General features: G+C 42.0%; 1 protein-coding gene across 5 annotated transcripts in view; it reads left to right on the forward strand.

Annotated features, from left to right (window-relative positions):
• Positions 1-27835, forward strand: part of FLNB (filamin B) — a 198609-nt gene that overhangs the window by 26130 nt on the left and 144644 nt on the right. The window lies entirely within an intron of this gene.

Below are 27835 nucleotides of genomic sequence, written 5' to 3' on the forward strand. Positions count from 1 at the left end.
ATGACACTAGGCAAAAAAATTAGCAGTTAACCCTTGCAGCGCAGAGGTAGCTGGACTGCAAGGGTTAATTACAATTTTTAACTGGAGTTCTTTAACTCCAGCTTGGGGATGTTATGGTTGAATCCACTTTATTAAACATAACACAAGGCATATCGTTACACAAGTAGACAAAGAAGAAGAAGATCGTGAAAATCGCACATTAGCAAGTGACAAAATGACGAAAATGGAGAAACAGAGTGCAATAAACGAGCATCGAGAACCATATTCATTCCAGATAGTCATGGGTATGCAGTGATAAATCAAAGACAGAAGTGGGTAGTAAAGACCAGATCAAGAAAGCATTTCTGACCTAATCCGAAAGCAAATTTATGACTTCATATGAGGGTCCGGAATGAGTGGAGGGGAGAAAAGTGAATCATGAGGGGAGGGGTAGATAAGATTAGCAGCAAATAGGTAGCAGTTTGGGGATGTTAAGCACAGGTCTTAGTGGGGGTGCCATCTGTTACTTTAAATAAGCTGCTAGCAGGCAGTAGGATGCAGCACTACTTGAAGGTTGTTGAAGGCATGCTAGTTGCTTTTATTTAAAGCTCATCTATAAAACTGTTTGTCTATTTGGGTGGTATGTTTAAAGGGTAATAACCTCTGAAGTATGTATCTAATTGGTTGGTTTTGGCTGCTTTCCTTTGCTCTCCCTGGTGCTGTTGAGATACCTGGACAAATTACAGTCTGTTCACGCCATATGCAGTGCGTTCCGGCCGGAGTAGAAAAGCCGGTCCCTTGGCAGCCTACTGCAGAAAAGGACCTCTGCTCTCTGTGTGGAAGCAGTGGTCTCTCTGCAGAGGTCTGACACACCCTCTTCTCCAATTAGCAGGAAGCATCAGCTTTGTTGATTGTAGAGCTATTGGTCTGACTCCACAGGGGTGTGTCAGACCCCAGCATAGAGACCCCTTTCAGGAGAGGCTTTTCTACTGTGGCTGCTTCCTAAAGAAAACTAACTGTAAGCTGTTTCCCATTTTTTTATTTTGATGCATCTGGAAAGGATTTAAACTGGAAGTTCAGTAGGGCTTCTATTTTAATTGCCATGCCAAATACAGGCCAGTTTTCACATGGGAAGGTCGTTACTATTGTATGGTTATTATGAATTGACTCTAATGAATTGCCCATGATTATAATGAGGGTATGCAGAAGTGATGTGGAGTAATGGTGCTGGCACTGTATAATTAATAGACAGAGTGTAACCTTCCTAGATTCCCACATCCCATGCTAAGGCTCTGCACATTAATCTTTTCCTGGCAGCCTGAAAAGCAAGTTCCCCGTGAGTTCAGTCCTTTCGGAGAGACACCCCAGAAGGACCTTTTGATTTTACGCTCAGTAGGCACGAATAAATATCGGCTTTGATAATCAGATTACCACGTTTTTCAAAAATGTAAACTGAGAATTTGTTTTTCCAGCTACCTAAGTGGATTTCTGCTAATTAACGGAATGTCAAACAATCTTATTTTAATCTCCCTGCACTGTCATTCACCTGGAATAGATCTGGAGGGTCAGTGAAAGTTGCGAATAAGACGGAGTATGTTGGACCGATTTTTAAATATTTCATTTTTAATATCCTTTAGCGGTACGTGAAGATTGGCCCTTTTAGACATTCCCCAAGCAATCTCCTCCTCTGCCTGCTGACATTGCTGCTTGTCTTGCTGGAAGACTCCCCACTAAAGCTGAAATCAAATACAATACATAATAATACAGTTATAATACAATAAAATGCAGTAAAATAATGATTTTATCCTTTGTTTAGCTGTTTGGGAATATCGGCCCCTTTAGACATTCCCCCCAGCAATTTCCTCCTCTGCCTGCTGACATTGCTGCTTGTCTTGATGGAGGACTTTCCCCTGAAACTGAAATCAAATAATACAGTACATAATATACAGTCATAATACAATAAAATAATAATTTTGTCATTGTTCCCAGTCTAGGTCACATGGTCTCTGGCACCCATTACTGCAGAGTCTGTTTCCAAATAACATTGTGATGAAAGGATATAATATATGCTATATTTATAAGCAAGGTTTTCAGTGCGTTGTTTAGGTTTCACCTAATAGACCACTTCTGCAACTGGTTCTACTTAGCTTTTACCGTGCTCCTTAAATGCCCTGTTGTCTGTCTGGGTAAATGTCCAGTCATTTTGTCTCCTACCTCCCGTGATAACTGGGTTGCCTGAGAGCCAACTCGCTAAACCTGAGTGCTGTCATGTGGGGGCGAGAGGAGGGTCCTTAGTTCTGTGTAAGCTTTGGCCAGGCAGACTTGTAGCTTACCCAGGGCTTTTTTACTTGGCTGTGGTGAGCAATCAGGATGGCGGAGGGGGTTGAGTTTGATAGCTTGGCCTCTGCAATGCTTAAAGTGACTCTGCTAACGAGTATACAGTGCGGGTGCTAAAGCATATGCCTGAAGTCCCTTCTGCTGCGTTTGATTGGTCAAAACTCTAGCAATTCTTGATAAGCTTGACCCTGCCACTTCCTGACCCATGCACGCTTCTATCAGCCTATGAGCCTAGTGATGGATTCCTCCAAAATAAATAAAGTACATGTTCACTGTAAGTCAGCCTCTTTCACGTATATGGCTATTAATGTTGAATTGACATTGACGCAAGCACAAAGGGGTGTATTTATAAAACAGTTGCATAGGGAACAGCTCTGCGAACCTCTACGTTTTTGATTTGCAGCACATTATGGCCCCTAGATGGAGCCAAGGAGCATAAGAATTGTCTATGCTTCATCTAGTGGCCATAATGTGCTGCAAATCTATAATGTATAGACGTTCGCAGAGCTGTTCATTCAGCGAGTGTTTTATACATAGGCCCCAAAGTAAAACAAAGCGTGTTGCTTAACTCTGGCTCTATAATTTATCTCGTATGTCATCAGCCAGTGCATGCTCTCCTATTGTATGCCTCTATTTTAAGTTGCCGTTTGTGTCAGGCATATTTTAATGTAATGAACAGAAAGTTACAGCACAAGTTGGAAAAAAGTTTTGAAAAACTAAATATATATGTAGACTTAATCGAGATTTCTACATCTCCTCACAGTGTGCCTTTACTTCTATGGTGTAACACATCATAGCCATGTGTCTTGTGGTTGAGGGTTTTATGGCCTTCTGCAGTGAAGCAGCTGAGATTCATGATGAATTCCTATGTGGGGATCCCTGTTCCGCTATGATATGAGCCCAGCTCCTGTCTGGAATAAGCCTTTAGTCGAGCGGTTCTTGGACCTTTATCTGTTTGCCATTGACTCTGAGTAAGACCTCCTTTTGTTTGGACGGTGGGAGTGAACTTAGATAAAGGCTTTTGGCACACCCTGTGTTACTGGCACACAAGGCACAATGCTTTTCTGAATGGCTTCGATAAACTGCATTCCAGTTACGCCTTACAAGAGCAAACAGCAAAAATGTAACTTTGGGCGTGATAAGTTTCAGAAAACCATTATTTATGGACTTTTACGCCAAGTCTCTAGTCTCTTTCGTCCTGCGTTCTTTTCCTTCTCATCTACTGTGCCTTAAGGTCTCTTATGAAAACCACTTCAAACACTTAACGTTGTGCTAATCGGTCTTGAACAGATGTTATAATATTACCTGCTGGAACAATGTGACTTATGCAGGATGTTTGCAGTTTGTGAAAGTTGAATGGGACCTATCAGCAGCTCCTTTAAGACCAGCTTTTTTGTTTTTTCTTTCCCCAAGATTTGTACATAGTGCCTTTAGGCATTGTGACGTAAGCTAAAAAGATATAGGGAATGTTCCCAGGTGTTTATGTTTGCTCTCTGGTCAGCCTTGTCCATTCTTTATGGTTAACTAGAAAGAGGTCAAAGAACAAGCTTTTGCAGTCTGACAGTCCGAACTCTCTTTATATCCCCCACATATTTCCTTTTTGTAAGAAGGGATTCTTGTACTAGCATAAGAGATTTTTGACATGTTGGTCTGATATAAGACATCACAAGGTGGATTTGCTAACTTCAGACAAAATCTTAGTTTTAAATAGAATGGTGGAGATTTAAAACCCAACATGTTTGTAAATTAAAAAGAAAGCGGCTCCGGCTCCTATACTCCCTTCTAGTGACGAGCTTCTGTTTGGTGTGAATCGAGTTCACCTGAGTTCACCCTAGGTTGCTCAGAACTATGACCAACATACCCCTCCTGGCCCAATCCATGGCCACAGGTGCATTCTCTGCCCCGCATCTACACATAGGGGGCAAGGAAAGCCTCCTACCGCAGCTGCCAGCACTCTTAGGGGGTGTGTCGGTCACAGTTCTGACTGGGCTTGGGCGTTTTCAATCGAACTGTGTTCACACCAGGCCCACGCTCGTCAATGCTCTATTCTTTCACTTGCTGTCCCCTGCAGTATCTCTCTTCTCAAAGCTTACACTCAAGTGTCACGCTAAAGCAGGCTTAGGCAATCTCTGGCCCTCCAACTGTGGTGCAATCACAGATCCTATTAGACATTGCAAAGCTTTATAAGCCACACGTATGACTCCCAGAGGCAGATACATTAAAGGAGAACTGTGAGGTGAGTGCTTTTCACTCACCTCATAGTTCTAGCCGACCTCTGACAATGGGATTGTCAGAGGTCAGCTTAGTAGATCGGGAGGTGAGCGAACACATACCGACGTTCGCTCACCTCTTGATCCTGTCACGGCTCTCTGCTGTGACAGGGGAGGGGCTGGATTCCCCCCTCCCCGCTCTGATCCGCCAGCGCTGACTGGCTGGCTCTGCCTCTAGATAGGCAGAGCCAGTTGTCAATCACGCAGCTGGGCGGATCCAGACATAGTTGTCGGGATCCGCTTCAGCTGCGGCGTCTCAGTGTACCGCGAGCAGTAGCTCGCGGTATACTGCGGCATCTCAGTATACTGCGAGCTACAGCTCACGGTATACTGAGGTCAGGGGGTGACGGGAGGGCGCTAGTTTGTGTCCTCCCGTTACCCTAAGGAGAACTATGGGGAAAAGCCTTAACCCCATAGTTCTCCTTTAAGGGAATTGTAGTTTATCCACACCTGGAGATTTGCCTACCCCTGTTTTGAAGCATTCCCCTTCACTCCATCCCTGGTTAATAAATTAAAGACTGTAGGTAGGTGAGAGGAGGAGCTGGGCCTGCACAGAGGGTAATTAGATAGTCCCAGAAGAAGAGAGGGGTATGACATGCAAAGAAATGCATATCAAATCACTTATAGGAAACCACTCCGAGTACCTGCTTGCATTTTTTTGTTACGTTGGTGACAGGGTTTCTCTAAGTAGGTTTATGGTGCAAGAACATCAGATTTGTAACCAAAACTGGTGGCCAGAAATATTTTAAGCCTTTGTAAACTGAAATATCCAGGATGTCTACTACTACACTGTATGTTGTCAATGACGGTGTCAGTGTCTATGTTGTATACATAGTGAATTACTTGCAGTCCTTTTCAGCTCCCAAACGTTCTAACAGTTGCCCTTGAGCTGGCTCTGTCCTGCCTTTGGGATAGAATTCAGCCACTGTACATTTTCAGAGGTCAGGGCTGTTTGTCCATTTTTTACAAGTGGGAAATAAAGGATTTCCTTTTGTCTAAACATTCCATTGTACGCAGAATAACTCGGCCTGGATTTTACAGCCTCCGATTTGTGCTGTGAAAGGTCAAGTTTATGTGCAGCATACTATACAAGTCCCTGAGGATGGATTTATGGTTGATCTTCCTTTTTTATTTTTGCTCTGAATTGTTTTGTGTTTTTTTTAAAATAAACTTTACTAACTTTTTTTTTTTCCCCTCTTGATTATTCGGAAAGAAGATAAAGTTGAAGTAACTGGGAAAACTTAAAAGGAGCATGAAACACTAACAAGCCATAAATCATCCCGTATTAGTGTCTTGCATGCAATGTGTGTCAGGAGACTGGAATTCGGGAGTTTGATTTACCGCTGCTAAGGGGCGAGAGACGTTTACGGTCAATTTAATATTCAGTAATTGTCTGTTTTGGTTTCTCAAGTCATTCTTAACTTGAAATAATATTACAGAAGTTTAAATGGCACATTTGCATTTATTTAACCACAAGCTCAACTCTGATGGTGTAGGAGAGTGGTTGTGACCCTGCAAGCCTTTGTTCTGTTACCCTCCCATCACTAGAAGGAGCCATCAACCTCGGTGTTAAAGTGGAACTTCTAGTGTGTGTATGTATTGTGTTATAATTGTAAAGAGTATACAGTATGTTGGACTAGTGCAGTCAGCATTGTTGCTGAAAGCTGCTGAAGTTAAAAAAACAACCCCCCACAGGTACAGGATACGTTCTAGTGGATTATATATAAAAGCAATATATATTTGCATGCCTGTGCTGTAAAGGTGCAAATATATGTTTTTAAATATTTTTGTAGCTGCTTAAATCTGCATGGGTACCCAATATGCAAATGATCTCTTATGGCATTTTTGACAACTAGAATCATTAGCCTTTGGCATGCGAGTAGTTGCTTCTCCTTGAAGAGACTTCAAAAGAAAGGTATAGATAAGTGCGTGCGCGTCTGATCTATTGTAAATAGTTGATTTTAACCATTTATTCATATTTTTTCTAACATATTTAAAGAGGAACATTACCCATATCTTTAAAATGTCAACAGTCACCTTTTAAAAATGTTTAGTAATAACAATCTACCAAAAGAAACCTCTAGATAATTGTCGGCTTTTTATTCTTTGCATATCTTAATTTTAGGGATGCACCGGTATATCGGCCGAAAATGGCACTTTTAGCTAAATGGCGAAAGTGCCATTTTTGTTCTTATACGTCGGCGCATCCCTGCTTCCCACCCCGCTGGACGCTGCTCTCTGTCCCAGCCAGGAGGAGAGAAAGTGTGACGGGAGGAGAGCGCTGCGAGCGGACGGTGTCTCTCCTCCCACACCGCTCAGCCTCCTATCACAGTCTGGCAGAGCGGTGTGGGGGCAGAGACAGCCCGCTCTGTCACAGGAGGCTGAGCTCTCCTCCCTGCTCCGCTCCGCTCGCTCAGCCTCCTGTGACATCGTGTCAGGAAGGAGAGCGAGTGCAAACACTCAGTGATCGTTGAGTGTTTGTAGATAATTGAGGACATAGTTACTATATCCTCAATTATGAATGAATGGGAAGTGATCTATATCACCTCCTGTTCATTCATGATTGTAGTTATAGTAAGGCCCCATTCACACTGCGCAATTCGCAAATCGTGCGTTTGTCGCGCGATTTGCATTTTGCGCCATATCGTGCAAATGCTTGCATCAAAAAGCATTGAATCGCGGCAAAATGCGCTCCAAAAAGGGTCCTACTGTAGCGACACACGACCCGTGACAGCAGGACCCTTTGCCCCATTGCCAAGCATTGGAGCGCGATATCGCGCTGTAAATAGCCGCGATATCGCGGGTATTACCGCGCGATAAATCGCTCAATGTGAACGGTGCCTAAACGCACAATGTTCTCATGTTATCAATGAACAGGAATCCTCTATGAGAGTTCCTGTTCATTGATAACAGGGGATACAGAAAAAGAGATTGAGGACTTTGTGTCCTCAATCTCTTTTTCTATTTTAAAAGGGAAATATCAGGGATCTGTTTGTTTAGACCCCCAACATTTCCCCAACGCCCCTTAAAGTTAAAAATAAAAATATTTAATAAAAAAATTAATTCATAAATTAAAATATTTAAAAAAATCAAAACGTTTATAAAAAATCAATATTTGAAAATTTGTAAAAAATTTGAATAAACATTTTCGGTTTCAGCCATTAAAAGACAATTCTTTTAATTTGGGTTTTGGAATTTCCATTTCGGTGCACCTCTACTTATTCTTCTTTTCCTCATCGTGTCCATTTTCACTAAGGGCAGATGAATCCATCTCCCTTTACTTCCTGGCACATGTGACTAGGACATGTGACCATGCACATCTTCTCAGGGGAGGAAATGCCTTTTCCTGAGATCTTGTGAGATTACAGATGAGATTTTCCAGCAATGTACTGTGATGTAACCTTCCCAAGATGCATCTCTTAGGCATGGGATGTTACTAATGACTAGGAGGACAAGGAAGTGGAAAAACTGTAATTGCAAGTAAAAGAAAAATATGTTAGACTAATGAATTTAGGATGATTTCATATCAGCATGCAGAGCTGCATGCTCTAGAACAGTGGTGGCGAACCTTGGCACTCCAGCTGTTTTGGAACTACAAGTCCCATGAGGCATTGCAAGTCTCTGACAGCCACAGACATAACTCCCAGAGGCAGATGCATGTTGGGATTTGTAGTTTGCCACCACTGCTCTAGAACTTACTCTAGAACATTAATATTGCCATACAGTAAAATGCTGAGTATTTCCCCCAAGGTTTTTATGTATGTCTCATATCATAAAGCAGCCAGTTGCTAATTCTATTTTTCTATAAATATATTTCCCAGGATTCCTGATATTATAATGACTTGTGATTAGGGATGCACAGATACTTTTTGAGTACCAGTGCAGATACTTGGCATTTTCATGAGAACTATTAGGGTTGCAGTGGTTGCAGCTGGGACCTAGCTCTGGCACTCCCCCACTGTCCTGAAATCATTAGTCTGTATTGTTTTAGAGAAACTGTCACATGACAATAAACAAAAATGTATCAGTACTTGTACTTGTAAGTACTCGGCAAGTACCAGTACTCGTACTCGCAAAACTGGTATCAGTGCATCCCTTTATTTATATTTATAAAAACAAAATTATACATTAAAACAAAGATGTAGAAATCCCAGGAGCTCCGTACAAATGACAGCTGCCTCCTAACTTTTGAATTTTTCTCTAGTCTAGTCTTGGAGCTCAAAAGTATCGGTACTTGTACCGAGTACTGTACTTGGTATCTGTGCAACCCTACTTGTGATTAATCTGTATTATACTTCAAATTAGTTACAATTTTACAGGGATCAGGTTCAGGTTATGTGGAACATTCCATGCCAGGACATTACAGATTGTTCATGAAGGCTTGTTTGGTTTGTCTGAAAGCTTCCTTTTATGTAACCTGGAATTCCCTTTTAACCAGTTGACATCCGCGGTGTTAAACCCCCTTCCCAAACATCCTTTTGTATAGTGAGTAGTGTTTTAAGAGGTTTACCTAATTGACATTTTACTGTATATGATTAGCTTGTTGACCCTCACATTCCCGTGATGACATGCATGTTCTTGTGTAGCTGTAGCGAAACAAGGGATTTTGGGTTATTTTAAAGTTGTAAGGAATCAATTGTCTGTGAAGGTCATGGTATAGCTAGCAGTAGTTGTTGACATTCAACTGGACTTGTGACAATGAGACTGTCACAGGTCGGCTCAGTAGATCGGGAAGAGTTTGTGCTCCGTACTGTCACTTTAATGTGACTTTTTTTTAAAAACATTTTTAAGTGATTCCATATTTGTGATGGAGGAGGGGCATTATCACTGTCCAATGAGTTTTCCGGGAACCCTGTTCTGACATAACCCAAAGCATTGGATGTACTTTTTCATTCTCACCTGTGTAAACATAGACTGAGGGTATACACTATGAAACCATCAAACATTTCTTGAGGAACCTTGGGTGCCGTAAATAAGATTATTTTCTTATATTTCCTTGCAGGCCATACCAACACCCAAGGTTTTAAATGGAAAATAAAATTATTGTACAAGATTAGTTGCCTGCCAAGTCATGTCAGATTCCAAATTAATGTAGTACGATAAAGGACCTTGATTTGTCCAGTACTGGTAGAAATACAATCAGGATGAATTCATTCAGGCAAGCATCGTGTAATCTGAGGTAAATTCTTCTGATGTAAATTCATCAGGGTTAAATCTGTCTCCCTAGGCCTCAAACCCAAAGCCTGGGATTACTGCTGAACATTTTCAAGTGACGAAACGCTGCAATTAGTTTCTTATCACACGGATGTAAACTGTGTATCTGTGGTGTGAAAATATTTTCTCTGGCTGTTGCTATGAATGATATATTTAGTCCTTAAATAAACCCAGGGGTGTTTGTCAGCGATCTGTCGGAATATAAAGGAACCTGCTGTACAACCAAGTTTCACCCTTAGAGAGTACATTGAGAGTGTAAAGACTGCAATCAAAGTGAGTCATAACCACCTCCCTGCCTTATCTGTGCCCAGTGGAAGATCTCCACTTGTTGCCCATCAATACGTTGATTCTTTTCATGTTTGCAGAGCAGTATGTTTGACATTGGATTCTAGGACAATAAAAATTGTTTGTCACATTTTCGATCACAAGACCCATCAGTTTCCCAGTTAGCTCCAGTAAATTGTGCCTAAGCAACATTTGGTCCTCATGCTGCGACCACATTGCTGCAGCCTGTTATACTGCGATCAGTAGTTCCAAAAGTGTGTTTTTACTATCTAGTCTTCATAGGTAGATTAGCGGTGATCATCCACAGACATAGCTATCACCTCTCCATGTATTTATTCATTTTTAGAGGTACATTTTATGGGAGACAGTTTGTGTGGTGGACTTTTAAATAACAGTACAATTACGTATTCATAAAATAAAATCTGATTTAAATTTTTGGGATGGAACTGTATTGCAGAATATAGTCAGCAGATCCTAACTGATGAAAAACAGAAGCATTGGACATAATGCTCCATAAATATCTATCTGATGTGGCCTCCAAACTGAAATGCAAATGTTCCACAGCGTACTACGCTGGCCCATTATTTATCATTCTTCTCATGGTGAGGCCCTTTCACGAGAGCCAAGAAGAACTCTTCCTAAAGTAACTCTGGTTACGTAATAATTTTAGTCAAAAGTAACAGAAGCAGCTGGATGGTACAAAGGTTTTTGGTCAACTGCAGTGGAAATCATAGCAAACTTTCAAGACACAGGGGCTCTTTTTCCGGGAACTAAATGTAGTGCACAAAAATGGCAATACTAAAGTGGGACACAGCATCAGATCTATATTTTTTGTTACTTGAGATGGGCATGCCTGCTAAGTAATGAGTACGTGTTAGACTTCCAAGTAGTCACTACCTCTCAGAGATCACAGTATTACCCCTGACAATGACTTCATCTGCAGTTCTCTTGAAGGATGGGAGCCATCTTGCGTCTGGCATTCTCCCAGGGTCACCATCTTACTGGAATAAAATGCTGGCTCAAGGATGACACAATTCTGTAAATCCTTCTATACAATTTTTGTTGGTGTTGACAAATGCCCTAAATATCGGTTGCCTCTCACCTTGTGACTTGATACAAAGGTACATTGTACAGACTGATCACTGGGGAGAGAAGACAAGAGGATTTCCTTTGCCCTGCCTGCAGCAGACTGACATCTCAGCCAAGGCAATGTCTCTGGACTTAAGCCCATGGACTATTTAAAAAAAAAATTATTATTATTATTTAAGGTACAGCTTTTTTGAGACATTATGCCGTTTCTCTAGATTATGACATGTCAAGCGTTTATTCGTGTTGATCTATTGAACCCTATCGGTGCTAGCTGGATATGACTTGTCGTACTAAATAATATCCACATTCATTGTTAATAGAAACATGAGCATCATGCAGAGGACTCTGACTCTCTTTAGCGTGTGTGTGTGTGCAAGACCCGATGTTCTTCAGTGAAATATCAGCTGATGCTCATGTATCCAATAACCCTGTTATCAAATGACCTCCTGCGACTGATGCTGTTGTGGGTTACCAGAAGATTAATGTCTTTCTAAGGATGCTGGAATGGTTAATACCTGCTTTACCGGCATCTAATCGCAGCTTTACTTGTTCCCAAGTAGGTCATTCAAATTCAGAAAGTGAGCCAAAGGGCCTTCAGCATATTTGTGAGCCTTCCTGGCACTGAGCAGGTCCGGGAAAGGTGAGATGTGTTTATGGATTTTTTTCAGAGTCCCTGATTAACTGGCTGATATCATGAGCTGCTGCGAGGCAGGAGGGTCTGAAGTATGCTACAGAAACGTATACAAAGGCTCCCAGCCATGTTCACTGGCCAGATTGTCTTGTGTGATCACATCCAGATGTGCTGCTATGTGTCCCAGGGCAAATGCTCGGCTTCCACTGGGCTGATGTGTTGATAGGAAATAGGAGCATGTGTGCATATTTGCCAGTTGTCACTGACTTCCTGGAACAGAGAGGGGTCCCAAGTGCTGTCATGTGGGGATACTTGCTTGGCTCTGTGCAGGTTTTATCAGAAAGATAAAGCTAACATAAGCATTTCAGTATACTGATTGTGTTTTTTGTTTTTTTTTATATTTTGGCCACTGAGGGCAAGGTAGGCATAGCCCGCTTTTAATAATCCAAAAGCTACAGCTTTATTTTTTAGGGTCATTTGAAAGCAGGAAGTCGCTAAACACTTTTAGGATCAAAACTGGCTGCATGATATGACCAATACCAAGCAAGCAGTCTATGTTAATGGGATGCAAATTGCATTTAAAAGATGCTTTGGAGACCCTGGCAACCTCTTCTGCTGGCTGCAGCCTATGCCAGCTTGGGCGGCAAGTCAATCCTCTTCACTGAGTTGGCAGTGAAGTGGGGCATTTTCTCCATATTTTTATTTTTTTAAAGAAATTGCAGGTAAAAGCAGGTAACAATCAAGGGTTTTAAATGCTTACTTGCAGTATTTTTTTCCTTTTTGATTATTTTTATTTACATCCAAAGTGCCTTTGAACGTACCAGGGAATTTAACCACGCCAGGAAGAATCCATTCTCTAGCAGTCATTGTTCCTCCTACCACATCATAGTTACTGTTTGTGCTGGCCCAGCTCCCCTGCCCCTACCCTCACCTCACTACATAACTTATTGTATAACTGCTGGGGGAGGTGCAAAGGGGAAATCTATAGAGTCTCACAGCTGTGTGTCTGCTTAGCCTACTTACATCTCATCCAAGATCCAATCTTATGGTTAGGTTATCGTTGAAATGAATGGTCTGGTGACGGGATCTTTTTAAATTTACATTCTTTTTTTTTTTGTACTGCCAGATGAGTGCTATGCTATTCTGCATCTTTCTTAATTGGAACCTGTCAGGGGAGAGAGTTGAAAGCTGCTGTTGCAGACTTACATTTGAAGGTGCATTCTGCAGGACCTTCTGCTCCAGTTTTGATTGTTTTTGGGCGCTGGGGTGTCTGTGCTGACTCAAATTGTCCAAATTCAGGAACGTTTGCAAATGAAGCTCACTGGCACCAGTAATGCAGTTCCCAAACAAAACAGACCTCCTTTGTTGGGTACCCAGAAGAGACCCACTGTTTAGAAATAAAGGGTGCCAAAACAAAAGGTGAAAATAGTCCAAAGGTGCCTTTTTTAATTATTCACAATTGAAATTGTTGACAGTTTCCCCCTGAAATGTGTTGGCTGTCTTTAATTGATTGAATTATGTACAATTTTTTAAAGGCACTTTTCCAGACTCCACCTTACAGTCTGGTGCCCTTTTACTTCTAAATAGGCAGGGGTGTAGGCAGCATCTTTTATTTCCAGCCCACTAGTAGCAGACACTATATAATATACCCAATTAATTATGATAGCCATGTCAAAGAAAGCATCTTTAGTCCCTTTTGAGATGGGGCCTGGTAAATCACTGCCTATCTGACCACCTTGTTGAACTAATGTACTTAAATAGGTAATTTTATATTTATTATGTTTTTTTTGCTTAATTTTCTCTCAAGGCCAATCCTTTGTAATATCTAAAAGCCAGCATCCGCATTGTCACCACCAAGACGCTTGTGTTTCTTTACCTTAGACGACGTTACAACAGTTTATTTTTCCTCTTGACTTCCACCCGAAAAGCAAACCCGTGATCTAGTAATTTGGAAAGTTCTCGTTGGGGCATGGAATCTTACACAAGAAGGGCCAGGATGGGAAACTTTGTCTTGTGTTTGTGTACAGCCAATGGAACATTCGTTCAGCGGTGAGACTTTTACACATGAGTGACGGAGCCGCGGTACACAGGGCCCTCTGTGTGCGTAACCCGGGCTTCTTTAAACAGAATTTCACCTTTTATAATTAGCGGCATTTCTCATTGTTAGAATCCCGAAATAGTTGGCGTTAGTTTTGATTTAAAGCCTGTGTAATCAGTGGTGATGGTGGTTGCATGCTAATTAGACATTTAGTCAGAGTGAATGAGTGGAATGTGAGGACGCCAGGGGGGGCTTTTATGTAATAAATTTTAATAAGGAGGATATGTGGTTTTGTTCTTAGCTGCTGGTTGTCTGTGCCAGGGCACATTTCTGTTTATACTTCCCCAACATGTTTTAAACACGTTTTATTTAGTGCAATATTTATGTTGCGTTCTCCAGCGTCTTGTTCCAAGAGTGCATCATTACTATAATTACTAGGACAATTAATTAAGTTGTCCTTTTTTAGGGATCAGTGATCCTCTGCTGCAGTGACACCAGGACATCAATTATTTACTAATTAAAAATATTTACGGCGGCCCGCAGAAGTGGTTAAAACAAGAACAGCATCCGTGTTCTTGGTGTCGTTTTTAACAGTCAGCGATGGCTGTTCATGTCTAAGCGATCAGGCGTCTATACAGCTGCCGGATCGTTTGTACCGTGCCACACCCCCTAGCCCCCGACCCCCTGCAACAGCTACACTAGCGTATGGCACAGCATAGAAGAGCCAAACCCTCTGGTCAGGATTCAGCAGTGTACCTACACCTAAAGAAAAAAGGTCACTCCTTTTGAAGATAGTCAAGTATGCATCCTAGACAGGGGAGGTGGACTGGTTTAAAAGAGGTGTAAAAGAGGTGTGAAAGAGGCCGTTTATGTAAAAATGGAGAAGCCAAGCCAAGCCAAATACAGCAAGTTCAGTTGCTTTGACTTATTTTTTACAGATATTGAGAGCGAGACCTCTCGTAATGGCCACAGAGGAGCAGAGGTGGGAAACTTTTGTCCTAGCACAGAAAGTGAGGGGAAAGGTCTGCAAAGCAGAGTTCTGGAAAGCAATAAAACCCAACAAGGACCCTAATCCCTCCCCACTCTATCCAAAAATACAAGATGACCTCTGGGATAAGCAGATATTTTCTAAATGCATGAGGTGCACATTTTCATACTGGAATCTTGGTGTGCTTTTATGTATATAGAACTTCTGTAAATAAGACCAGTCACTCCTGCTTATTCTCCTTACACAGTGTCACTGGTCTTGTCTCTGCCCCCTTACTGTAGTTTTCTGAATGCAGTCTCTAGTAGCTGGAGCCTGCTGGGCTACTCCCACAGCTCTGCTCTCTGCACAGGCTTGGCACAGCATAGTGATGGTGTCACTGCTACATTTTATCTGGGTTTGAGAAAGTATTTGGTGCACACAAAGTAAATTTATATACTTTGTGATATTTAATGAATTAATCTAAATAAAAGCTTTTGGAGTTCCACTTAAAAAAAAAAAAGTTTTCTGTGCAAAAACCAATTTCAGGTCTATGTTAATCTGACTTGGGAAAGTTAGGATGATAAAGTTAAAGCTGAACTCCAGCCGCAGACTTTTTTTTTTTTTTTAATACAAATTTAATAAGGGGAAAATACGTTGCCTCTTGTGATGTGTGAAGTGATTTGGTAGATCTCAGAAGTTTCAGCATTTGACAGGACAGTGAGGATATTTAATAAGCCAAGACCAGATTGTTGTAAAGCAACGACGGGGAGCCCCGTAGCCTGGGCTTCTGACATCAGTGGCTGTAACAGTTCACTATGGAATGTAGATCTTTTATAAAGAGACCTCTGTTCCCCTCTGGTCAGGGCAATATCAACACAGCAGGTTTCTGTTGGCCGGGAGGGGTTCTCACTCTTCACCATGTCATCAGCCTGGCAAATACTTACTGTGAGTCACAGTCCTGTGGATTGATGTGCTGGGATATATGGCATTTGCTACTGCAGAAGTAGAACAGGTGGGAACTGTACAATATGCATCTTATCAGGTGTCTTGTTGAAAGGAAAGTAACTGACTGATCAGCTTTCTAATAGATTGAAGGACGTGTTACTGAAAGAGAAAAGACGTACAACCATTATGGCCCCACGTCAGAGTGCCAATTCTTCATAGCAGTAACTCATAGGAAACCTTATCTTGTGATGGTAGCAGTTTTAACCATTTCTGAATGGTTTCTATGGTTTATTGCACTTAAGGCATATCTCCAGCCAAAACTGTGTCTAGTTTGATAGACAGGAAAAGGGTCAGAACCTGTAAGGTTTCTATTGATCTCTGTATCTTCTGTCCAAGTGACAACTGCTCTCCTCATCTCTTGTCCTATTCTCACAGGGGCAACAGTGAAATCGGCACAGGCTGAAATCTCCCCATTGGGGTCTTGGACAGCAATAATAACTTAAGGAGAACTATGGGGTCAGAGCTTTTCCCCATAGTTCTCCTTAGGGTAACGGGAGGACACAAACTAGCATCCTCCCATTACCCTAAGCTCAGTATACCGCGAGCTACAGCTCGCTGTATACTGAGACGCCGGAGCGGATCCCGACATCGATGTCGAGATCCACCCAGCTGCGTGAGTGACAGCTGGCTCTGCCTATCTAGAGGCAGAGCCAGCTGTACCCGCCCCCTCCCCCATCCGATCCGCCAGTCAGCGCTGGCGGATTGGAGCGGGGAGGGGGGAACTTAGCCCCTCCCCTGTCACGGCAGAGAGCCGTGACAGGATCGAGAGGGGAGCGAATGCCGGGATATGTTCGCCCACCTCCCGATCTACTGAGCCGACCTGTGACAGTCTTATTGTCATATGTCGGCTATAACTATGAGGTGAGTGGAAATTATTCATCTCATAGTTCTCCTTTTTAATAGGAGTGAGGGAGATCTCACCTTACTGTTTGTCCTGGAGGCCACAAGCCACTCACCAAGAGAGAAAGTAGGGGAAAGTCTAAAATGTTATGGTGGTCACCAGAACTGAGTAGAGAGATCTCTTCCAATTGGGACAATTGTTCCTGTGACTGCTATTACAGATGACATTTCCTATTTTGCGGTAATTTTCATGTCCTGTTGTCACAGGGAATAGGAAGGTGCAGGTGATCTTTCTGTTCGAAACACAAGCAACAATACAAACCAACAGAGGTTTTAATCATTCCATCTATCCAAGAAAAAAAGTTGGACTGGAATTACAATTCTAATGAATTAGAACATTCTTTTATGATGATGATCTATGTAAAGTGATATGCAGTATGTATTGGGCTGAGAACAGGAAACCACACAATACTTGCCTAGTGCCTATGCTTAGTTCCATGATACATTCATAACCTGATATTGGCAAATGATGTGGCCATGCAGACCTCATTTGCACACAAAAGATGTTCTGCTTTAAGAGAAGCAGAAATGAGTGCTTTAAATTTTTCAGTATGACACATGCCCTCCCCCTTACTGCTGATTTCTTGGGGATCTTCACAAATGTTGATTTTTTTTTTCCCCCTGTAGGGAATCAATGAGTTAGTCTCTGAGAGGTGAATAGTAGCTCCCTTTTTTATAAAGGGACTTTTTGCAGCTTCTGGTCAGATGGCTTATTTATAGGGAATAGTTAGCATTTGAAGGCAGTCCATTACACAGTGCTGGATTGTGTATACGTACTCTTCCATAAATGTTCCTGTTACATGGACCTCTCGCTTAGCCATGTCAGTCATCTCCTATTAATGCACTTCATGTGATATACGTCAAACTTGTTTGTTTTGTAAATAGAGATTAATTCACTTCCCTTAACTCTCTCTTAAATCGGCAGCAGAGTTTCCACTAATGACAGTGCTGTTGACGATAATTTGTCTATGGCCGCTCACTGTGAAACCTGGAGTTGGTAAACCTTCTGTTATTAGAGAATTTGAGATGACCTGGAACCTCCACTGTCTCTTGATTATTGTTGTTGTTAAGACCACTGTGGGGCTCAGTCTGGGCCTGTGCTTTTGTTTACTCTGACAGAAATATTTTTAAATTGACTTAAAGCCTAAATTGGCCAGGTAAAAAATCATTAACATCTCTCTCCAGTGCTTATTTACAGGATGAAATCATGCTTGTCTTCTGATCTCCCCCCCTGCCGGTTCTATTTGTGATGACCGGTCACCTCAATTCACTGGTTCTCGCTCACTAACATCAACATATACAGTGCAGGACCAGCGATCACATGAGGATAGGATGTGGCCTTTGGTAGGGAGTGCCAACATTCAGCACTGTGTGGAGAAGAGGTACCAGATCAATGACTGGGAAAGAGGACAACATGACTGACTGTTATACAGGACCAGGGGGTTGGGTTAATCTTACTCTGTTACTCATCCCCCTAAAAGAAACATGGCATTGGGTCCTTCATCAGCTGGAGGGGTACAATTTTAATTTACGTTTAAATGGAGTTAGGCTTTAAAGCTACTCTTTCTCTACTTAAAGTTTTTAAAAAGGATTGCCTGCGAAGAAAACAGTTACAGTTGTATTTGTTAACCGTTCTCAGAGCCAATCGCTCTGCAAATCTCTGTTAAATTCTGTTCTGTGTGAATAGAGGCAAAACTGACCGATCTTACTATATTATGTTTTAATGTCGAATGTAACGTAATACCGTATTATGGCCACCTGATGGAGCTGATGAGCATAGGAAATAAATATTTGTCATGCACCTCAGCTCTATCTAGTGGCCATAATGCGGTATTATATTACATTCAACCTGAAAAGAAAATATACTGAGAGAATTTGTTTTTGCCTCTATTTGCACAGAAGGAATGTTCATAGAGATTGGGGGTATTGTTTATAAATAGACCCCTAATATTTACCCCCGTCCCGTGACTATGATTGCTACTATCTTATATGCTACTGCGACTGAAAAATCTTTACCAGCTGCTCCCATACTCCCGCTAGCGAATGGTGATTAGGAACGGTGACTTAGCTGTGAGCAGTGTCAATTCAACACAGGTACTTCTTCAGAATACAATGAAAGGTGACTTCTATATGTGTGTACAACCTGAGATTATGTAAAGTATGTGTTGATATGGTTCTTGGTTGCTGCCTTTTTGGCTTCTGCATGGCTTATTTTAGGCCCAGGCAGACTATATATTGATTTGTTCAAGCAACATTACTGTTTGAAAATTAATTAGGATTAAGTAACACAGACCAGGACAAATCTCAGTATCCATAGTGACTAAGAATCGCTCCATGGAGACCGTGCACAATCCTCTTTTTCTAAGATTGAGGAGAGTCATTAAAATAGGCTTGTGGTAATTACATTGGGCAAGTACCATAGTTTCATGAAGTGTGCTGTTACCGCGTCTGGAATAAACCTTCAGGATTTTTAACAAACTCCTGTTAAGTTTTGTTTAGAGCTTCAAATGAAGCCAAAATCTCTACATTGCATTGTTACTGCCTTGTACAGCTGCTGATATGGAGGAAAATAATGCATTTTGGGAGGTTGTTGTGAAAGAAAGAGTCCACAGTCATAGGTGCCAGGGCCTGGGCTGACAACATGTAAAATATTAGGTGAAGAACTGCTATACCTTCCTGAAATACTTCAACACTACCGAAGTCAAAATGTCTACTCAATTTAATTATTGGAGCTGTATAGAACTCCCTGCAAACGCTTGCATGACTTACCATCAGTTCTGTGATGGTTTTACACTCACCTCCACTCTGGCTGTGGTATGTCCCTCGGTGTCCTCGTGTCTAATGCAAGTGAATGGACTGCGTTCGATGTGATGACATCAGTGGGGCTTAGACCGCAAGAGCCCAGGACTGGTCTAGCAGCCAGGCAGGATTGCAGATCAGTTCTGTATAATTTTTTTAAAATTATTTGAGCCCCTAGAGAGAAACGAGCATTTAACCCTTGCAGTGCGGGTTAGCCCCACTGCAAGGGTTAAATATTTTACATTCCTGGAGTTCCTATTTAAACTCGATTTTTACAGTGTTTCTAAGCAAGATTGTGGCTTTTTATCACGTGACCCTGTGCATTGCAACCTCCCTCCTTATTCTCCAGTGTTTTTGAGAGATGCACTTGATGACCTGCACTACAAGCTTTCACATTCAGGCTTATCCTAGAAGATGAGGATATTGACAAACGCCAAATTTAATTTTAGTGAGGAATGAGTATCGGCTGCCTTGTTATATGTCTGAAATTAAATGATTTCCCTGCACTAGTGTTCCTCCATTCCCTCACACAAGGCCATTGGGGAATGGTGACACCATATCTTGGGCCTCCATCCCCTCGCACAAGGCCATTGGGGAATCGTGACACCATCCCTTGGGCCTTCATCCCCTTGCACCAGGCCATTTGGGAAGGGTGACACCATCCTTTGGAACCCCATCACCTCACAAAAGGCCATTTGGGAATTGGGACCCCCATCCCTTGGGCCTCCATCCCCTCGCATAAGGCCATTGGGGAATTATGACACCATATCTTGGGCCTCCATCCCCTTGCACCAGGCCATTCTGGAATGGTGACACCATCCCTTGGAACGCCATCCCTCACCAAAGGCCGTTTGGGAATTGTGATACCATCCCTTGGGCCTCCATCCCCTTGTCACTATTCCCAAATGGCCTGGTGCACCATCCCTTGGAACGCCATCCCATCAAAAAAGGCCATTTGTGACACCATCCCTTGGAACGCCATCCCCTCAAAAAAGGCCATTTGTGAATTGTGACACCATCCCTTGGGCCTCCATCCCCTCTCAATAGGTCATTGGGGGATCATGACACCATGCCTTGGGCTTGTAATAGCCTTGCTGGTTGCAGCGGGGATTTCTCCCTACTAGAATCCCTGAGATGCATAAGATGTCGGTGTGTGATTCAGCTCACCAGCAGCCAAAATATAACTTGACCTCTCAAAGCTAAAATGGAAAAATAGAAATGTCTGTGTGTAATGACATAGAAATGGCAAAGATCTTTTCCGTTTGGTCTTATTTGTTGGGTGTGTAGCGCAAAAGACCGTGATTTGCTATCTAGTGCAGCAAAGAAAATGCTGGGATTTTTTATTTGCGTGTGTGACCTTTCCTCAGTCTTAAACAAATAGATCACATTGTATATGTCATTTACATTCTGTTGTTTTTAAGCAGATGGATCGTTGATTCTGCATAGTAGTATGGTGTAAACATAGTAGAAGTCGTCATGGTTATCCTAAGAGGAAGCACTAAATCACTGTATATACCTGTGGGAAAATATATATACGCCTCGTGGTTTAATCTTGGAGGAAGAATGTCACCTGGGATGGTCACAAGATCAAAGGATAGGGACATCTTGGTGAACTTCGGTTATAAAGCATGCACATTTAAACATCTGTATCTGATCAAGGTCTACTGTACATTGTTTAAGTACCTGCCCCTCCAGGTTCCAATGCCTTTAAACATGTTGGGTTTATATTTCTGTGTAGTGTTATAGAGACTCGTGGTGCTGGCTGTGAGTCCTGGCAAAGATAAAAATATATCTTAAGCCAGAACTTTTAACTTGGTGTTGGATAAAGCGTGGGTGGGCAGGAACCCCTGCCAGGCTTTTCTTGCTGGAAGGTATTGGTAGCAGTCACTGCATCCAAAGTAGGATAGATCGCACTGTGTAAAAGGGAGCTCAAAACCCAACTGATCTTTCAGTTTAAATCCGCTACATAAGTTCCAGGTTCAGCAAGACCATAGGTGTTCAGTCTTGCAATGCATTTTCTTTGTACCAAAAATTTAGATTTTAACATGTTTATAACCATTAAAAAAATTTGGTACATTTTTATTTTTAAATTTGAGTGAAATTCTGGCATTATTGTAACAATAGAATGTACTCCGTTTGACCTCTGAGTGGATACTATTCAGAACCAGCCCTTGGATTCCCTTCCTTGAAAATCAACCTAAGCCGCTCGTGTATAGATTATGAGCATCCAGTAGTTTTACATGTGAAACGCTCATTATACTATTACAGTAAGGAGCTTACTGCTAGGCTTGGAACAAAGCTCCTCTGGATATAAAATTGGACATTAAAACTCTTCTACATGGTGTGATGGACAGAAGTCACCCATGGGAAATGGGTGTAATGTAGTACAATAACAAATGTATCCTATCGATCGATATATATATATATATATATATACACACACACTTTTTAAACATTTATTTTTACTTTTCCCATATGTGGATAATTATAAATTAGTGGATGCTGAGTGGACACTGCTTGTCCAGTTTTCCTGCTTAATTGTCCACTGTAAGCTCATCATGCTTATGGAGCGCATGCTCTTCAAGATGGGCAATATGCTTTATTCAACCCCCTTGCACCATGATCCACCAAGTGCAGCGTCTCAAGGCATGTAGGCCTCTGAGTGTATGATAGTTACATCGTCCATTTCCTCTTTTTATTCACACCTAGTAAGTACGATTTTGAATTTCTGCTCCAGGAACTGGGATTTTCTGTGTCTTTTAAATCTTCTCTTTGCATACAGCAGTTGTCACCCGTTCAAATGAATGATCGGTCACAGCCGCAGCAATTCCAAATCGCACCTACTTGGTTGGTGTGTTTGCAGCAGTCGGGTGGTATGATCTCGCTCTTGAAGTCTCTAATAAATGTAAGAAGCTGGTATGCTTACTTTCCAGAGATAGGAAATCGGTTTGGGAGGAGATGACCTTTCGAGATAAGTCTAAAAAATACAGGTGAGATAATATTTACACGGTAGTCATCCATAAATACCATGCTGAGCGTAGACCCGACTGTAGTAACGATTTCAGCACTATTGGAATCACTGAATCATGACCGTCCATTGTTGTAATTATGGGTGGTGTTCACTGACTTTCAGTAGTCCATGGAGAATCGCCCTCCATATAATGAGCTGCTTCTGATTACAAGCTAAACACTAGCACTCACGTGTGTCCCTCTGCACCGCACTACACCGCATGCTCAGATGGTTGTGTGTGACAAATTCACGGTTTTTATTCTTTAGTTATTATGGGAGAGGAAATAGTTGTTTAATACCCAGCCACAACAGGCGAGGGAAATGAGGTAATCCTGAAGCTGACTCGTGCTTGTGCTGAAACAGCAATCCGCAAATTCTCTACAATGGGAAGTGGCACAAGTAAATAGAAAATAGTTTTTTAACGTGGATGTCTGGCTATTCTTACAGGTTATTGTTAAAAGGCTCTGCCTTTCTTTTACGGTAATTCCCAAGAATATTCAAGAGCTGAAACACCTTGTTGATCTTTGTGTTACCTCTCACACACTGGCAGTAAATTATACTTTAGAAAGGCTTATGCTTGCAGGGTGGGGTTTATAGCTTTGAGACTGCCGATAATAAATAGGAAATAGATGTGCAAATTGTTATTTCTCTTTACAACTTTCATGTAAATCATAAAGTGGTAGTTTTGCTATTTTTGCGTTGTATACAGGCTCCATCTAGGCATACAGAAGGATCCCCATACAATAGAAATTCCATAGGAGATTATTGTGCTTCTTGTTGCCAACCTCTGCTGATATTTTTTCTGTGTTCTCCGACATGTGGAGTCTGCAAATTTTGATACATGACATCCTCCTACTCGTTGGAAGGTCTGGTGTTGCTGTAATCCTGACGGTCGCAAAGAATCGTGTAACACGAGAAATGGAGGCATGCTGTGACTATTAATAAAATGGATTTTTAGATTTATTCAGAACATATGATAAAATAATCATTCCCCCGAGCCAAGCCATTAATCCCCGGCAGTCAGGGCAGTTTGGAGAAGAGGAGACTGATTGGTTTCCAAATACATTTTTACACGATGACAAAATGGGAGGTCGAGACCCATTCTCCAAAAGCACGATGCGACAGATTTTCATTTGGGTTTGTACTTCTTACAAGAGGGGAGAACGAATGGCTCCCTGAGGTCACATGACATATATTCTCCAGGAGAAGCAGCATGAGATGATTCCAAAAATCCCCTCCAAAAAAAAATACTATGCTAAGGTGAATCAGGCACAGCAGAAGTGGGGTCCTAAGAAGACGGGTTGGAAGACTCTGTGGGCTCCTAGAAAGGAAAGATGGATTAGTTTGCAGAGGTCCCAAATGAGAAAGAATTAAACAGTTTAGAGGCCCTTAGTAAGACAGGGCAAACAGTCTGGGGCCCCTAATAAGAAGGCCTGGAACAGTTTTTAAACACCTAATAATAAAGCATGGAACAGTCTGGGGGCTTTTAATAAGGGATGGAAGAGTCTAAGAGCCCTTAATAAGAAGGGATGGAACAGTCTGGGGGTCCCAAATGGGAAAGAATGGAACATTCTGTGGGCACCAATTATTAAAGAGTGGCATATTCTGGCAGCTTCTAATAAGAAAGGACAGAACAGTCCTTGGGGGGGGGGGGCCTAATATTATAAGATGGAATAGTCTGGGGGCCCCTAATATTAAAAGATGAAACATTCTGGGGGCTTCTAATAAGAAGGGTTGGAAGTCTAAGAGCTCCTAATAGTAAAGGATGGGACAGTCTGAGGGCTCTTATTAAGGAAGCATGGAACCCTTTGGTGCCACCACATAGTCAGCTAGGAGTAATAAAATATTCCTGTTCAGATTTCATCTATTTTTGGTACATTTGAAAATGTATTTTATGAAGAAACACATTTTAATTTATGAATTTACACTGCTACCCAAATGGTTTACAAGGAGTTGATGAACATTAAAAGTAATGGGTAATTGTCGGGTATTACAGTGTAGAACCCCCTCAGCCTCCATGTAGAGGGTAGCAGGTCTTGCAGTTTGAGTTTTGCATGTATCCTTTCAAGCAGCTTAATAGTTAATAAAAATTGCTCCACCATGCAGCTATTGAAGGACCCCTTCACCTGTATAGAGTCACAACTTTTGGCTATAGTATAATAACTGGCAATGCTTTTGTAGCAGGTGTAAATAAACATGACCTGAATCTGTAGTTTTGTGGATCCGTCTATTTTCATGCCATTGTCTATTGGGGGCCATACATTGTTTATAAGCAATACAACAGATTTAACATTGCATATGGCATTTGGACTTTGTAGGGGTTTAGTTCGGAACAGCAGCCAACACAAGTATACCTTCAACGTTTCCACATGCACTTTTGGTGCATTTGAACATTGGAAATTCTAGGCTGGACAAGTTATTCAGTAGAGTGATCCATAATTTAGGATCTTCTGGGAAAGTAATGGGGTAGACATAATGTTGAAGTTACTATTTATCTTTGTTAAAGTATATTCGGGTTCATAAAATCCAGGAAAGTTCCACCCCTTGTTACCCTGCAGTGCTGGCATCCCAGTTTTTGAAATGTAGGTTTGAACCTGAGCAAACTATGAGCTGGTTTGTACAAATGCATCCACCGGCAGGATTTCCTGCTTCCTCTGAGAGATCATTCAAACTCTGCGTCTGGGAAGTCTAAGACCAGAACAACCTTGATGGTCATTGGTGTACTTGCAGCTGTGCGTATGATGAACCCCTGGTGGTCCTCTAGGTCTAAATATATTTTTGTTTTACATTTGTTTATTGGTTTTGTTCGCTTTGACACGATTAGTCAAGCATGGTCCAGTGACACACTCAAGCGTCTGCGGGACCCCTCTCAGGAGGTGACCTCACTAGTCAGGAATCCAGCATTATACAAGGTAGTTTGGGGTAGCTTGCTAAAGCCATTGTCCTAAAAAAAATAACCTTGTTTGTGTTCTGAGCTAAATATCTCCTTCTGGCAGCCCGTAGGAAGCCAGGAAATGGTCGCTGAAGAGCTCATACAAGTTTTATTTTGATTTGGAATGGAAGTGAAGCTTACAGGTGGATTATGCTGGAAAGGATACATTTACGAGAACAGGATGTGTGCAGCTGCATGTGCTCTTTAGCAAGAAACGGATCAGGTTTTTGTCATGATAATTCTCTGAAGTCCCTTTTTATATTCTCTATCAGCTGTAGGCCTGTTGTTTAAAAAAAAAAAAAATAGTTGTTCATGTATTGTGTTTTAGAAATTATCTTACAAAATTAGCAGATTTTGTTCTGTAATTTATTCCATTTTGTATATAGGTTGCCGGGTTTTCAATATGAATTTTAAGGATGTTTCTTAATTTTACATATACTTGGCTTAGTCTGAGGTCCTTTGACGTCCATCGTCCCAGGCTTCTGATCTTCAGAGCTACAATGTGGGAAGGTACTTCTAGCAACACTAACATCCCATCCTGGTGACCAAGACCTTTTCTATTTGCTTAGAATATAGTTCTCTACTGATTACATAATTATATCAACATGAAGGGCTGTACAAGCCCAAAGACAGGGCGGCTGCAAAGAGACCCGTATAGAGTCCAGATTCAGCTGGCTGGTTGCCTTAAAGGGACACGGTCACCTTGCCATCCAGGGTAAAGTGACATTGTCTTTGTTAAGGCCCCTTCCCCTAACCCAGTTCTATTACTAGACTTGAACAGAAGAGGAGGGGTGACTTTTTATTTCTTCATTTTGCTATGGCTGTTCTCAAGCATAGCAATCTATGTGACTAGACCTGAGCGCTGTCGCAGGAAGGAGGTTACATGTTCCCCCCCCTTGTATTGTTGGTGATGGAGGTATGATTGTCAAATGACACAATAGTGGGTGGGGGTTAATACGACCAAATTTGGATCTTAGAAGCATTCATTTAAACTAAAAGCTATAGATTCCCTGGGAGAAGGTGAGAGTAATCAATAGCTGGGGTTCAGCTATAGGTCCCAACCACCCAAGGCAGATGAATATTAGTTAGACCTGTGGTTCTCAACTGTTGGGTCACGACCCAAAAGTGGGTCGCAACCCCGTGTTCAGTAGCTAAGGAGATGTGTATTATCTCAGTCAATAAACAGCATTGACTTTAATATCATGGAGTGCGAGTGACTACTTTAATCTATCTACATTTCACGGAGGCATCCGTTGTCGCCACCACACTCACCCAGTTGGATTTGGGGTTTTGTCCGGTCAGGAGTGCGATGGGACAGGAGGATTAAGTCCCGTGTTCAGTGGGTCACCGCTTTTCTTCCACTGCGCTAGGTGTGAGGCTCCTCAGCCTGTAAGTTCTCACGCCAAGTAGCCATTCAAAATATGTTGCCCAGCGCTGAGTGTCAGCTTGAGGTGGGGTGGGCAAGGTCGCAAGGGAGCTCCATCCATACATGCGTTGCTTACAGCTCCCTCACGTGCACTGTAGAGGTGCCTGGACTGAAGCGATGTCGCATGCTGCCTCCCGGAACCTCTACAAGGAGTACAAGGGGGCTGTACAAGCAATACACATATGGATGGAGCTCCGTTGGAGCACAGCAGCCCACACTGGACGATAGGCTGAAAATCCACTCCAGCTCTTGTTGGGTAGGGAGTATGGGTGCTCTTGTTGGGTAGGGAGTATGGGTGGATCTTCCAAAAAAATAAAAAATGATAAACAAAAAAATGTTGAATCTAAATTTTTTTGGGAGTGTGTATGCATGTATGTCCTGTGAGGTGTGTCAGTCAGTGTCTTTTTCAGGGCCCGTTCACACTAGTACAGTATGTTCATTGTACAGTCCCCTGTGATCAACACACTGTACCATGCAATCACACCTGCCGCACGCTCTAGTTGCCATGCCATTCATTTGAATGGCACCCCAATTCCCGACCACAGTTCGATTTGCCCGTCCCAGAACTTGTGGTACCGCAATGCCGTGTGTTCCAGTGCGGTGCGACTTAACGATCAAGAACAAATGTGGGTCCTGAGGTTGCACAGGTTAAGAACCACTGCTCTAGACTTCACTTATGCCCTTGGAATAGTACTCACACTTTGAATCATCTTTATTGTGATTTTTTTTTTTTCTCAAGGGCCCACTCAAAAGTTATATTTTACTTATAAGTAGAGCCTCATGGGCTGACTCAGCCCCTGGCTTCTTTATGTCTTGGATACTCCAAGAGCAAGATCTCTTTTCTATTATTTGCCATTTTGTTCTGTAGATTTTAAGGATAAGTATTGGGAGAGTAAAATATATTCTTCCCAAATATAGAGCTGGCGATGTGACACTGCAGCTTTCACAGAAAC

The sequence above is a fragment of the Nanorana parkeri genome, unplaced genomic scaffold (assembly GCF_000935625.1).
Source record: "Nanorana parkeri isolate BGI_ZX_2015 unplaced genomic scaffold, ASM93562v1 scaffold578, whole genome shotgun sequence".
NCBI classification, from domain to species: Eukaryota; Metazoa; Chordata; class Amphibia; order Anura; family Dicroglossidae; genus Nanorana; species Nanorana parkeri.